The following is a 15,784-nucleotide window of genomic DNA, read 5'->3' as shown; positions in this document are numbered from 1 at the left end:
GGTACCAGGTAATAACTTGGCTATATTCACAGGGTACCAGGTAATAACGTGGCTATATATTCGGGGTACCAGGTAATAACTTGGCTATATACACAGCGTACCAGGTAATACCTTGGCTATATATTCGGGGTACCAGGTAATAACTTGGCTATATACACAGGGTACCAGGTAATAACTTGGCTATATACACAGGGTACCAGGTAACAACTTGGCTGTATACACAGGGTACCAGGTAATAACTTGGCTATATACACAGGGTACCAAGTAATACCTTGGCTATATACACAGCGGACCAGGTAATAACTTGGCTATATACACAGGTTACCAGGTAATAACTTGGCTATATACACAGGTTACCAGGTAATACCTTGGCTATATACACAGGTTACCATGTAATAACATGGCTATATACACAGATTACCAGGTAATAACTTGGCTATATACACAGGGTACGAGGTAATAAGATGGCTATATACACAGGTTACAAAGTAATAACTTGGCTATATACACAGGTTACCAGGTAATAACTTGGCTATATACACACATTACCAGGTAATAACTTGGCTATATACACAGGTTACCAGGTAATAACATGGCTGTATACACAGCGTGCCAGGTAATAACTTGGCTATATACACAATGTACCAGGTAATAACGTGGCTATATACACAGGTTACCAGGTAATAACTTGGCTATATACACAGGTTACCAGGTAACAACTTGGCTATATACACAGGTTACCAGGTAATAACATGGCTATATACACAGGTTACCAGGTAATAACTTGGCTATATACACAGGTTACCAGGTAATAACTTGGCTATATACACAGGTTACCAGGTAATAACTTGCCTATATACACAGGTTACCAGGTAATACCTTGGCTATATACACAGGTTACCAGGTAATAACTTGGCTATATACACAGGTTACCAGGTAATAACTTGGCTATATACACAGGTTACCAGGTAATAACTTGGCTATATACACAGCGTGCCAGGTAATAACTTGGCTATATACACAGTGTACCAGGTAATAACGTGGCTATATACACAGGTTACCAGGTAATAACTTGGCTATATACACAGGTTACCAGGTAATACCTTGGCTATATACACAGGTTACCAGGTAATAACTTGGATATATACACATGTTACCAGGTAATACCTTGGCTATATACACTGGTTACCAGGTAATAACGTGGCTATATACACAGGTTACCAGGTAATAACTTGGCTATATACACAGGTTACCAGGTAATAACATGGCTATATACACAGGTTACCAGGTAATAACTTGGCTATATACACAGGTTACCAGGTAATAACTTGGCTATATACACAGGTTACCAGATAATAACTTGGCTATATACACAGGTTACCAGGTAATAACTTAGCTCTATACACAGGTTACCAGGTAATAACTTGGCTATATACACAGGTTACCAGGTAATAACTTGGCTATATAGACAGGTTACCAGGTAATGACTTGGCTATATACAGAGCGTACCAGGTAATAACTTGGCTATATACACAGGGTACCAGGTAATAACTTGGCTATATACACAGGTTACCAGGTAATACCTTGGCTATATACACAGGTTACCATGTAATAACATGGCTATATACACAGATTACCAGGTAATAACTTGGCTATATACACAGGGTACGAGGTAATAACATGGCTATATACACAGATGTTCTGTACCACACATACCATGTACCACCCATGTCCTCTACCACCAATGGCATGTACCACCTATGGCATGTGCCACCCATGTCCCATACCACCCATGTCCTGTACCACTTTGAAGCATACCATAATTTACTCTAAATCAAATTAAATGTTTTTTTTTGTCAAATGCTTCTTAAACATCTTGTGTAAACACATTGAAATGAGAAATAATAGAAACAGAAAAACAATAACAAGGAATAAATACACAATGATTAAAGTTAACTTGGCTATATACACAGCGTACCAGGTAATAACTTGGCTATATACACAGGTTACCAGGTACTAACTTGGCTATATACAGATGTTACCAGGTAATAACTTGGCTATATACACGTGATACCAGGTAATAACTTGGCTATATACACAGGTTACCAGGTAATAACTTGGCTATATACACGTGATACCAGACAATAACTTGGCTATATACACAGGGTACCAGGTAATAACTTGGCTATATACACATGTTACCAGGTAATAACTAGGCTATATACACAGCGTACCAGGTAATATCTTGGTTATATACACGTGGTACCAGGTAATAACTTGGCTATATTCACAGGGTACCAGGTAATAACGTGGCTATATATTCGGGGTACCAGGTAATAACTTGGCTATATACACAGCGTACCAGGTAATACCTTGGCTATATATTCGGGGTACCAGGTAATAACTTGGCTATATACACAGGGTACCAGGTAATAACTTGGCTATATACACAGGGTACCAGGTAACAACTTGGCTATATACACAGGGTACCAGGTAATAACTTGGCTATATACACAGGGTACCAAGTAATACCTTGGCTATATACACAGCGGACCAGGTAATAACTTGGCTATATACACAGGTTACCAGGTAATAACTTGGCTATATACACAGGTTACCAGGTAATACCTTGGCTATATACACAGGTTACCATGTAATAACATGGCTATATACACAGATTACCAGGTAATAACTTGGCTATATACACAGGGTACGAGGTAATAAGATGGCTATATACACAGGTTACAAAGTAATAACTTGGCTATATACACAGGTTACCAGGTAATAACTTGGCTATATACACACATTACCAGGTAATAACTTGGCTATATACACAGGTTACCAGGTAATAACATGGCTGTATACACAGCGTGCCAGGTAATAACTTGGCTATATACACAATGTACCAGGTAATAACGTGGCTATATACACAGGTTACCAGGTAATAACTTGGCTATATACACAGGTTACCAGGTAATAACTTGGCTATATACACAGGTTACCAGGTAATAACATGGCTATATACACAGGTTACCAGGTAATAACTTGGCTATATATTCGGGTGTACCAGGTAATAACTTGGCTATATATTCGGGGTACCAGGTAATAACTTGGCTATATTCACAGGGTACCAGGTAATAACTTGCCTATATTCACAGGGTACCAGGTAATAACTTGGCTATATATTCGGGGTACCAGGTAATAACTTGGCTATATACACAGGTTACCAGGTAATAACTTGGCTATATATTCGGGGTACCAGGTAATAACTTGGCTATATACACAGCGTACCAGGTAATAACTTGGCTATATACACAGCGTACCAGGTAATAACTTGGCTATATATTCGGGGTACCAGGTAATAACTTGGCTATATTCACAGGGTACCAGTACTTAGTTGATATGCAGGGTTACGAGGTAATTGAGGTTGATATGTACATGTTGGTAGGGATAAAGTGAATATTCAACAGGATAGATAATAAACCGTAACAGAAGTGAATGTGTTGAGTCAAAAGAGTTAGTGCCAAAAGGGTCAATACAGATAGTCCAGGCAGCTATTGTTTAAATATTTAACTCACTATTTAGCGGTCTTATGGCTTGTGGGTAGAAGATGTTCAGGGTCGTGTTGCTTCCAGACTTGGTGCATCGGTACCGCTTGCCGTGCAGTAGCAAATTCCTTGGTCATACAGCAGGAAAGCGTGGGATAATTTCCCTGTGTTCCCCACCCTGTGTACGTATGTTAATGCAGAGTTCTGTTTAGCTGTTACATCGATTCAGTAGAGAAACCTAATCCTTCTGTCTGATCTCTCCAGCTAGGCAGCTCTGTGCCTGTGTGTGTGTGTGTGTGTGTGTGTGTGTGTGTGTGTGTGTGTGTGTGTGTGTGTGTGTGTGTGTGTGTGTGTGTGTGTGTGTGTGTGTGTGTGTGTGTGACTCAAATCAAATCACTCAAATCTAATTACTGAAGTTTCTATTGACGAGCCCTGCACTGTGAGATTTGATCTATCAACCTGACAAAGATAAGCAGATTAGAAGATCACTCCCAAATGTACCACCTTCAGCACCCACCTGTTAGATACTTTAGAACAGGGATGGGCAACTGGCCGCCCCCTTTTGTAGGCCCGCTGATCCATTTCCAAAGACAAACTAAAGAAATATATACTGTACCAGTCGAAAGTTTGGACACACCTTCTCATTACAGGGTTTTTCTTTATTTTTACTATTTTCTACACTGCAGAATAATAGTGAAGACATCAGAACTATGAAATAACACATATGGAATCATGTAGTAACCAAAAAAGTGTTAAACAAATCAAAATATATTTTATATTTCATATTTTTTACAGTAGCCACCCTTTACCTCCAGTACCTTTTGGTTATTACTATTTAACTATTATTCTACAATGTAGAAAACAGGTGTGTCTAAACTTTTGACTGGTACAGTATATATATCAGTGTTATGGCTTGTGGGTAGAAGATGTTCAGGGTCGTGTTGCTTCCAGACTTGGTGCATCGGTACCGCTTGCCGTGCAGTAGCAGATTCCTTGGTCATACAGCAGGAAAGCGTGGGATAATTTCCCTGTGTTCCCCACCTCGTGTACGTATGTTAATGCAGAGTTCTGTTTAGCTGATTCCATACATTGACTTAACAAAAGGAAAACTGCTGATGCTCAACCACATCTCTAAATTGCACCTTGTGTATTCTACTATATTCCAGACTATTCTGTGCTTCCAACTTTATGGCAACAGTTTGGGGAAGGCCTTTTCCTGTTTCAGCATCACAATGCCCCCAGTGCACAAAGCGAGGTCCATACAGAAATGGTTTGTCGAGATCAGTGTGGAAGAACTTGACTGGCCTGCTGTTGTAGCCGTAAAGAGGGGACCAACTACATATTAATGCCCATGATATTGGAGTGAGATGTTCAACGAGCAGGTGTCCACATACTTGTACTGTATGTATAATCACCACGTATGAGCCCAACATTTCTGATAATCTGTACGAGCCACGTATTCTGTATAAACAACAAGGTGACCGTTCCAATATACAATGAGGGTACAAAACATTAGGAACACCTGCTCTTCCCATGACACAGACTGACCAGCTGAATCCAGGTGAAGCTATGATCCCATATTGATGTCACTTGTTAAATCCACTTCAATCAGTGTAGATGAAGGGGAGGAGACAGGTTAAAGAAGGATTTTTAAGCCTTGAGACAATTGAGACATGGATTGTGTATGTGTGTCATTCAGAGGGTGAATGGGCAAGACAAACGATTTAAGTACCTTTGAACAGGGTTTGGTAGTAGGTGCCAGGCACACTGGTTTGAGTTTGTCAAGAACTGCAACGCTGCTGGATTTTTTACAGTCGACAGTTTCCTGGGTGTATCAAGAATGGTCCACCACCCAAAGGACATCCAGCCAAAGGATTGGAGTCAACATGGGCCAGCATCCCTGTGGAACGCTTTCGACACCTTGTAGAGTCCATGCCCTGACGAATTGAGGCTGTTCTGAGGGCAAAAAAAGGTGTTGAACTCAATATCAGGAAGGTGTTCTTAATGTTTTGTCCATACCATATATCATTTAGCAGACACTTTACTCCAGAGTATTTTACAGTCACAGGTGAAGTTATGGTTCGCCCCGGGAATTGTTATAAGTGCCCTGCTCTACCAACTGAGTCATACAGGACCACATTATACATATTCTGATCAACAAGATGAACATTCTGACCAATCAACAACCAAACAAGATGAACATTCTGACCAATCACAAGATGACTTTTCTGACCAATCAACAGCCAAACAAGATGACCATTCTGACCAATCAACAGCCAAACAAGATGACCATTCTGACCAATCAACAAACAAACAAGATGAACATTCTGACCAATCAACAGCCAAACAAGATGACCATTCTGACCAATCAACAACCAAACAAGATGACCATTCTGACCAATCACAAGATGACCATTTTGACCAATCAACAACCAAACAAGATATCCATTGTAACCAATCAACAACCTAACAAGATGACCATTCTGACCAATCAACACTCTTGTCACCAGTAGCCAGATCCACCTGACAGGACTGGAGACCCTGGCAGAACTCCACATTAGCATAAAGGACAAAAGGACCATCCTAGCGTGCCGAGAGGACTTCCTATTTTCTCTTCTCGCCACACGATCACGGCATCTCTAATGCAATGTGACACAACATATAATAGTCAATTCGATATGGCATTTATCTAATAATGTTTAATTTTACTCCTCATTTAACATGATTTCTGACACAGTGATTACAAGCGTAGATAGTATTAATTTGAGCAAGATGTATGATGTAGAATTACATTTTGGAATTTGATAGAATGAGTTACGATGACTTATTCTAATCACGTTCTTAAGTGTGGAACTAGAAAACTAATAGCTTAATCATCTTTTAGATGACATCACCTTAATTTATGCATTAATTAGTCTTGGGTATCAGAAGGAGTGTCATACTGCACTGCAGGCATACAAGGACCGTGTCCCCAAACGGCACCCTGTTCCCTTGCTAGTGCACTACTTTCGACTAAGGCCTATATGGCTCCGGTAAAAGGTAGTGCACTAGGTAAGGAATGGAGGTTGCTGTTTGGGACACATTCCGAGGCTTTACAGTCAGAGTTAACTGGCTTGAAATGCACCACGTTCATCTCTTATTGACTTACATTGTTGTTGACTTCCACCTTCTGATATCAAACACAATGGCAGTAACAACAGAAACAGTAACAATGATATACAGAGACCAGCATGAGTAGCTGTCTCACAACATAACAATCAACTACTTTACTACTGACAACCACAGCTGTAAATCACTATACTGTAGTTAGATACCACAGTATAACTACAGCTGTAAATCACTATACTGTAGTTAGATACCACAGTATAACTACAGCTGTAAATCACTATACTGTAGTTAGATACCACAGTATTACAGCTGTAAATCACTATACTGTAGTTAGATACCACAGTATAACTACAGCTGTAAATCACTATACTGTAGTTAGATACCACAGTATTACTGCTGTAAATCATTATAGTGTAGTTAGATACCTCAGTATAACTACAGCTGTAAATCACTATACTGTAGTTAGATACCACAGTATAACTACAGCTGTAAATCACTATACTGTTGTAACGATCGTCGTATGTAATGGACCAAGGCGCAGCGGGTTGAGAGCTCATATTAAACTTTTATTGGGACACTTCAACAAAAACAAGAAAACGAATGAACGAACGAACAGTAATGCAGGCTACACACAGCTATGCAAAAACAACTTCCCACAAACCTCAAGTGAAAAAAGAGCTACCTAAGTATGACTCCCAATCAACAACAACGATGTACAGCTGTACCTGATTGAGAGCCATAGCAGGCCAACAAAGAAATACACATCCTAGAAAATCATAGAAATACAAAACCAGAACAATACCCCAAAACCCCGGAACTCATAAACCTAAGAACATATCCCAACAAACCCCGAACCACATAAAACAAACACCCCCTGCCACGTCCTGACCAAACTACAATAACAAATAACCCCTTATACTGGTCAGGACGTGACAACTGTAGGTAGATACCACAGTATAATTATAGCTGTAAAGGACTATACTGTAGTTAGATACCACAGTTTAACTACAGCTGTAAATCACTATACTGTAGTTAGATACCACAGTATAACTACAGCTGTAAATCACTATACTGTAGTTAGATACCACAGTTTAACTACAGCTGTAAAGGACTATACTGTAGTTAGATACCACAGTATAACTACAGCTGTAAAGGACTATACTGTAGTTAGATACCACAGTATTACAGCTGTAAATCACTATACTGTAGTTAGATACCACAGATGAACTACAGCTGTAAATCACTATACTGTAGTTAGATACCACAGTATAACTACAGCTGTAAATCATTATACTGTAGTTAGATACCACAGTATTACAGCTGTAAATCACTATACTGTAGTTAGTTACCACAGTACTACAGCTGTAAATCATTATACTGTAGCTAGATGTAAATAGAGTGAAGATCATTCTAACAGTGAACCAGAGTTGGTTCAGGAGTTGAGGAAAGAATGTGTTGGTTATCTTACAGGAAGACACGTGTCCTTTACTGTGGAGGTTTCCACAGCCTCGCCTGTCTATGTTGTAAGTCATTATTCACAAACAATCACGCCATTGTGTTGAGTTGATATGTAACGGATATCACCATTTCTGTCATGCCTCACACACTAGCTGGAAACTAGGAAGTTAAACATGTAGTATATTTTACTATGCAGTAGCCTACAAATATTCCTCTCTAATAGTCAGGGCCAGGACACTCATGGACCTGAAAATAACCATGTTTATTTATACTTTCAAATGTATTCAGAAAAAACCAACCAGTCAAATCCATCATGTTTATCCTCTGTTTATTATCTAGATTTCAGTTGAGTTTCTTTTTCTCAGCCAACCCAAGGAAACTCTAGGGCTTTGGTTGGTATACTTAAGCATTCTTCCAGAGGCCTGCTGGTTCGTGTCTAATTTGATGGCGTTGTCAAAGACGAGAGAGAGAGAGAGAGAGAGAGACAGAGAGACAGAGAGAGAGAGAGAGAGAGAGAGAGACTGCAGTGGCTGACCTCGCCGGCGTGGGGTTGAGGAACGCTGGAGAGGAAGCTCTGTGTGTGAAGCCATCCTTGGGCCCCACTCTCTCTTTCCACCCCACACCCACAGGGCCTCTCTCTCTGTGAATAGCCATGGTGCTGTGGGGCCCCTGTCTCAACCCCACACCCACAGGGCCTCTCTCTATCTCTCCACCCCACACCCACAGGGCCTCTCTCTCTGTGAACAGCCATGGTGCTGTGGGCCAACCCCCCCTCTCTCCCTCTCCCTCTCCCTGTCCCTCTCCCTCTGCATACAGCCATTGTGTTTTGGACTTCTCTCGTTCAACTTGTGACGTCCCATCACACTCAGGGCTCCTGCACACAGCTCTCTTCCACCTCTCTAGCCCACAGACTCCCAGATATCACTGTGTCCATCACACTCTGTGTCCCCAATGTAGCAGGTTGCACTGTTCGCAGATACATCTCAATGGCAGGATACCCTGTGAAATCAATAGGTAGTCCTGATTGTCATCATCGACGCTGGGTGAGACAATTTTCCGTTTCCCACTTGTCACAATAAGCTGATTTGTGAAGTTTGTATATTTGTGATGTGGTGGTGTCGTAGAGGGTTTTGACAGACCCTCTTAGGCTTTGTGTATGACAGTGTTAGTGATTCAGTGATGCAAACAACAACGGATGAAAGAGCCCCAACACAGACTAGAAGCAACAGGGAGAGGAGAGGAGAACATTAGCATATATCTGTTTGTCTCTGTGTGTGTGTGTGTGTGTGTGTGTGTGTGTGTGTGTGTGTGTGTGTGTGTGTGTGTGTGTGTGTGTGTGTGTGTGTGTGTGTGTGTGTGTGTGTGTGTGTGTGTGTGTGTGTGTGTGTGTGTGTGTGTGTGTGTGTGTGTGTGTGTGTGTGTGTGTGTGTGTGTGTGTGTGTGTGTGTGCTCATGTGTCTGTGTGTGTGTGTGTGTGTGTGTGTGTGTGTGTGTGTGTGTGTGTGTGTGTGTGTGTGTGTGTGCGTGCGCTCATGTGTCTGTGTGTGTGTGTGTGTGTGTGTGTGTGTGTGTGTGTGTGTGTGTGTGTGTGTGTGTGTGTGTGCGTGCACGCACCCGTGTGTGTGCAGGCCAACATCTATTAGGGCAGAAGCAGAACTAATGTTAGCCAACATTAATTATAATATGTCTTCAGCCCCCCTATAATATGTCTTCAGCCCCCCCTATAATATGTCTTCAGCCCCCCTATAATATGTCTTCAGCCCCCCCTATAATATGTCTTCAGCCCCCCACCACTACCCTCCGCTAGAATCATTGTGTTCTTTTAATACCTTGTGGAGAACCTCCCCTCTGAAAAATACAGCCCCCCCCCTTAGACCCTTCTAGAGGTCAGAGGCATGTTGATGACAGCCAAATCTCCTTCATTTTTCATGACTTGCTTAAAGGCATGGACCGTTTTTCCTGGCGTAGCAGGGGTCCTGTAATGGGCTAGCGTTTTGTTCATCACGCTCATTATGCCAAACTGTTTGTACACACACACACACACACACACACACACACACACACACACACACACACACACACACACACACACACACACACATTTTAATGTAACACACACACATGCATGTGTACATACACACACTCTCACACGCACGCATTCACTCACACGCACACATGGACACAAACACATTTGTACAGGGGAGGGAAGTGGGCATACCGTTATGTAAGATATATTGGGTCTTATTGTACGTGGGGCAGGATAACCACGCAAAATACATTTTTAGGTTTATTAAAAGTAATTAATAAATATTTTACAAATATTCCTATCTGGTTAGAATGACCATAAAAAAAGAGATAGAACAGGTGTTTGTATCATTTCACACATTTAAATATTATGAATGTAAAATGCTGTCAGAATGTAAACCTGGTTTTCTCTTAGGAGGGATACATGACGGTGATGCAGAGAACTGAAAGGAGAAACATTATGGTGATTTATCCCTCCTAAAAGACTGTCCATGAAACCTGATGTCTGGCGTCTCTGTCCATATCCCGTTCCCTGATAATACATACACGAGCAATGATGAGAAAACATGATTCCTGATTCCTCACAAGGTACCCAAGAGGCCTCAGCAATCATTCTCAACACTCATAGTTATTTTCTCCTTTTCACGTCCTGGCACGCCTCCTCTATTACACTTCATCTGTCATCAATAACGAGACAGACAGACAGACAGACAGACAGACAGACAGACAGACAGACAGACAGACAGACAGACAGACAGACAGACAGACAGACAGACAGACAGACAGACAGACAGACAGACAGACAGACAGACAGACAGACAGACAGACAGACAGACAGACAGACAGACAGGAAATAGAGCTTCAACCATTCCACCTCTTCTCTGGTAGCTCTTGTATTTTTTATAGGAATGACTAGGATTAATGAGGTCAAGTAAAATGAAGTTGCTAGCAGCAGCTTGCACGGTGTGTGTGTGTGTGTGTGTGTGTGTGTGTGTGTGTGTGTGTGTGTGTGTGTGTGTGTGTGTGTGTGTTTAGCAGAGTGCACGTTGATCACACAGGAGGTTTGGGGTGTGTTCATGTTGATATGTAATTTGATCACACAGGAGGTTTGGGGTGTGTTCATGTTGATATGTTATTTGATCACACAGGAGGTTTGGGGTGTGTTCATGTTGATATGTAATTTGATCACACAGGAGGTTTGGGGTGTGTTCATGTTGATATGTTATTTGATCACACAGGAGGTTTGGGGTGTGTTCATGTTGATATGTAATTTGAGACTGGACCTTATCATCAGCATGTTTATTTCTTTTGACTTCCTCCAATTATTTGCTCTAATCATATGGTCTGTGGTTTTATGAACTGTTTTCATCTTTTTTTAAATTTTCTTTAGAAATTAGAGTGAGTCAGACAATTATTTGTTTTTTATTATTAATTTGATTTCCCTCCAGTTGACTTGCATATGTAACAGTTGAGGCTAACTGGTATGCTTTGTTGTCAACTGCCTAACTGCTTTTCTACAATTCACATAATGGAGAATCAAAACAACACTTGTATTCTAAGAGGCAATTCAGCAGTAAAGACACCTCACCGCGAACAGTCATGTTCTCCTTCTGTTCCTGTTGTTTCTCCTTTCTTTACCTCCTTCTTCTCATCCTTTTGTAGAGGAGAGGACAAAAACGGCAAGCAGCAAATACTTTACATACCACCCTCCTTTGATGGTTGATAGGTGCGATGTATTTGGGAGTCTACATGAAGCAGGACTTGTATGTTGCTGTTGATGTGTGTTCCTGCTGGCTCCTTCAGCAGGTTGTGTCCTAGAGTCTTCTTTTATCTGTCTGTCACGCCGGGTCTGGAATCAAACAGGGAGCCCCCGGTTGGAGTCTCTTCTCTTGTTGCTTTAAAGAGGCAAACACTATCACCCTTGTGTTTGTCACCTACCTGCAGATTCTGTCTCTCATCCACCATCTGGGTGGTTTGTAGCCTAGTTGGGAGGCGGAGGAGAGAGGTATGGAGGGAAGCAGGAGGGGAGGCAGTGGGGAGGAATGGGGGAGGCAGTGGGGAGACCATTTCCTTCTAACTACCTGCTGTCACTCGACATTTCAAGAAATGTGCAAATCCTTCTTGCTTTAGTTTGACTTGAGAACAAGGTGGTTGTCTGTATGTCTGTATGATGAGCAGACATCAGTGGCCTTCCTCGTAGCAATACCGTCTGTAAATCAAAGGATTAAGTGATCGTGCATTTCCGTATACTCATTTCTTTTTTGTGTTCCTCTACATTTTACGTTGACATCTTGTTAAAAAAATGTTTTGCCATCAGCTAAAAAGAGAATCAAGATGAACTTTGAATTCCTTTTCCTATCTTTCTGTTGTGTACATTATAAAGGCCACTATATGGCATATGTACCTTTTGTGAACTAGTCTCTATTTACACCTAAGTGTATTGCATGGTTTTACAAGAGTTTTGTAAACCAGATAGCTACTGTGTGTAAACATAGAAACTGTTAATTGCAGAGGAACTGTAAACAGACAAGCATGGAATGATTAAACAATAATCTCTCTAATCCTGTGTATTTAGAAACATTATGAAACAGACACACAAATAGGAATATAAAACCAACGTTTATTGACTGAAATTCCCCACGCAGTTTTTGCAGGTGAAAAGAGATCGAGCCTGAATAATACTTTAAGCTCAGACTGTCACAACCTTTTTTCCCGGCTGAATTTCACTCTTAACGCAGCACTATTGATTGATACCTTGATGACAGGAAGAACATAGCAGAAGAGGACATTACAAAAGCTTTCATTTATAACAGTTGTTTGGCATACCAAAAGTATACAATCCAAACAAAAATGTTCACAGTAAAAAATAAATAATCTTGAAGTATTCCATGTCAAACGGCCCTGTGAATGGATCCTAACTTCAGATCAGCATCTATACATCTCTTCATTAATTTGTGATTTCTGTGTAAACCCAATTTTACACACAACAGAATCATCCCTGTGTGCTTAGGTCCTAAACAGCTTGAGGACATTGCAAAAAAACACTATCAACTTGTAAAGGTTAAAGTTGAAAGGTTAAAGGGAATGTTTAACATGAGTATTATACTAAATCACCCATTGCTCCAGGTCCTAGGAGCATCCTACCCAGCTCTGAACAAGTAGGGTCCGTGTCCCAAATGGCACCATATTCCCTTTATAGAGCCCTTCGGGCCCTGGTCAAAATGTAGTTCACTAGGAAGGGAATGGGGTGCCTTTTGGGACGCAACCTATCACTGTGTTTCTGCCAGGAGAGCACTTCCCTCCCTACCTCTGGGACAGGGCCCTTCAGCCAGGCCTGAGGGTGGTGGTTTGTGGGTAAGTGCCTGCCTGCTAAGGCACTGCTACCCCTGAGTCTGTTTCAGTCTGTTTTCAGAGTTGTAACAGAGGGATGTTGATAATGAATGTGACTCTCTATGGAATTTAGAGACTGATTCCCATTCCAACTCATTCTGAGAAGCATTTACTTCAGGTTGCTGAAATCGTTAACAAAAATATTAAAATATTTAAATGACTAGAAAAAGACAAAATATGTGATCGGGTCAGAGTTTGACGATCCCGTATCCCGTCAGAGTTTGACGATGCCCTGAGAAACGTATCCCGCAGCGGTAACACCATCAGAGGCAGGGGACTAACCATGACGCACCTGGGAAGTCTCTCCCGCCGTCGGGTGTGCCTCGGGCCAAACCATCCCCGGTGAACACCAGCCAAAACACATCCAGCCTCATATGGCTGCTATAAAAACTTATACGGTTGTGACTGAGGATGTCTCAGACTACACTCTTTCCTCTTTATTGTGCATCACTACACAAGGAATAGAGTGCCATTTGGGATGCACCCTGAGTGTACAGTGTATTTGGAAAGTATTCAAACCCCTTGACTTTTTCCACATTTTGTTACTTTACTGCCTTATTCTAAAATGTATTAAATTATATTTTTTTCTCATCAATCTACAAACATTACCCCATAATGACATCATAATACCCCATAATTACATCACAATACCTCATAACGACAAAGCGAAAACAGGTTTTTAGAAATGTTTGCACATTTATTACAAATAAAAACCAGAAATACCTTATTTACATAAGTATTCAGACCCTTTGCTATGAGACTCGAAATTGAGCTCGGGTGCTTCCTGTTTCCATTGATCATCACAGATCTGGGGAAGGGTACCAAAACCTTTCTGCAGCATTGAAGTTCCCCAAGAACACAATGGCCTCCATCATTCTTAAATGGAAGATGTTTGGAACCACCAGGACTATTCCTAGAGCTGGCCACCCGGACAAACGGAACATTCAGGGGAGAAGCCATTGGTCAGGGAGGTGACCAAGAACCCAATGGTCACTCTGACAGAGCTCCAGAGTTCCTCTGTGGAGATAGGAGAACATTCCAGAAGGACAACCATCTCTGCAGCACTCCACCAAATCAGGCCTTTTTGGTAGAGTGGCCAGACGGAAGCCACTCCTCAGTAAAAGTCACATGACAGCCCGCTTGGAGTTTGTCAAACGGCACCTAAAGGACTCAGAGCATGAGAAACAAGAATCTCTGGTCTGACAAAACCAAGATTGAACTCTTTGGCCTGAACACCAAGCGTCATGTCTGGAGGAAACCTTGCACCATCTCTACGGTGAAGCATGGTGGTGGCAGCATCATGCTATTGGGATGTTATTCAGCGGCAGGGCCTGGGAGACTAGTCAGGATCAAAGGAAAGATGAACAGAGCAAAGTACAGAGAGATCCTTGATGAAAACCTGCTCCAGAGCGCTCAGGATCTCAGACTGGGGTGAAGGTTCACCTTCCAACAGGACAACAACCCTAAGCACACAGTGAAGACAACGAAGGAGTGGCTTCGGGACATGTCTCTGAATGTCCTTGAGTGGCCCAGCCAAAGCCCGGACTTGAACCCGATCTAACATCTCTGGAGAGACCTGAAAATAGCTGTGCAGCAATGCTCCCCATCCAACCTGACAGAGCATTAGAGCATATGCAGAGAAGAATGATAGAAACTCCCCAAATACATGTGCCAGGCTTGTAGCATCATACCCAACAAGACTCGAGGCTGGTGTCATTGCCAAAGGTGCTTCAACAAAGTACTGAGTAAATGGTCTGGATACTTAGGTATATGTGATATTTCATTCTTTAATTTTTAATACATAAAAAAAAAAATCTAAAAACCTGTTTTTGCTTTGTCATTTTGGGGTATTGTGTGTAGATTGATGGGGGGGAAACAATTTAATTAATTTTAAAATAAGGCTGTAACATAACAAAATGTGGAAAAAGTCAAGAGGTCTGAATACTTTCCGAATGCATTGTGTGTAGCCTCCATGTCATGGCCTCTATGAATGCCTCTGCTGTTGGTACTAGGCGTATGTCTCCCATCCCAAGGGAAGTCAAAGCAGAGTGATCCTCTGACTGACCTCTTTGGGATAGGGGGCAGTATTTTCACGTCCGGATGAAAAGCGTGCCCAACGTAAACTGCCTGCTACTTAGGCCCAGAAGCTAGGATATGCATAGCATTAGTAGATTTGGATAGGAAACACTCTGAAGTTTGTAAAACTGTTTGAATAATGTCTGTGAGTATAACAGAACTGATTTGGCAGGCGAAAC

This window comes from Salmo salar, chromosome ssa01 (genome assembly GCF_905237065.1).
Source record: "Salmo salar chromosome ssa01, Ssal_v3.1, whole genome shotgun sequence".
Lineage (NCBI taxonomy): Eukaryota > Metazoa > Chordata > Actinopteri > Salmoniformes > Salmonidae > Salmo > Salmo salar.
This window is presented reverse-complemented; position numbering follows the sequence as displayed.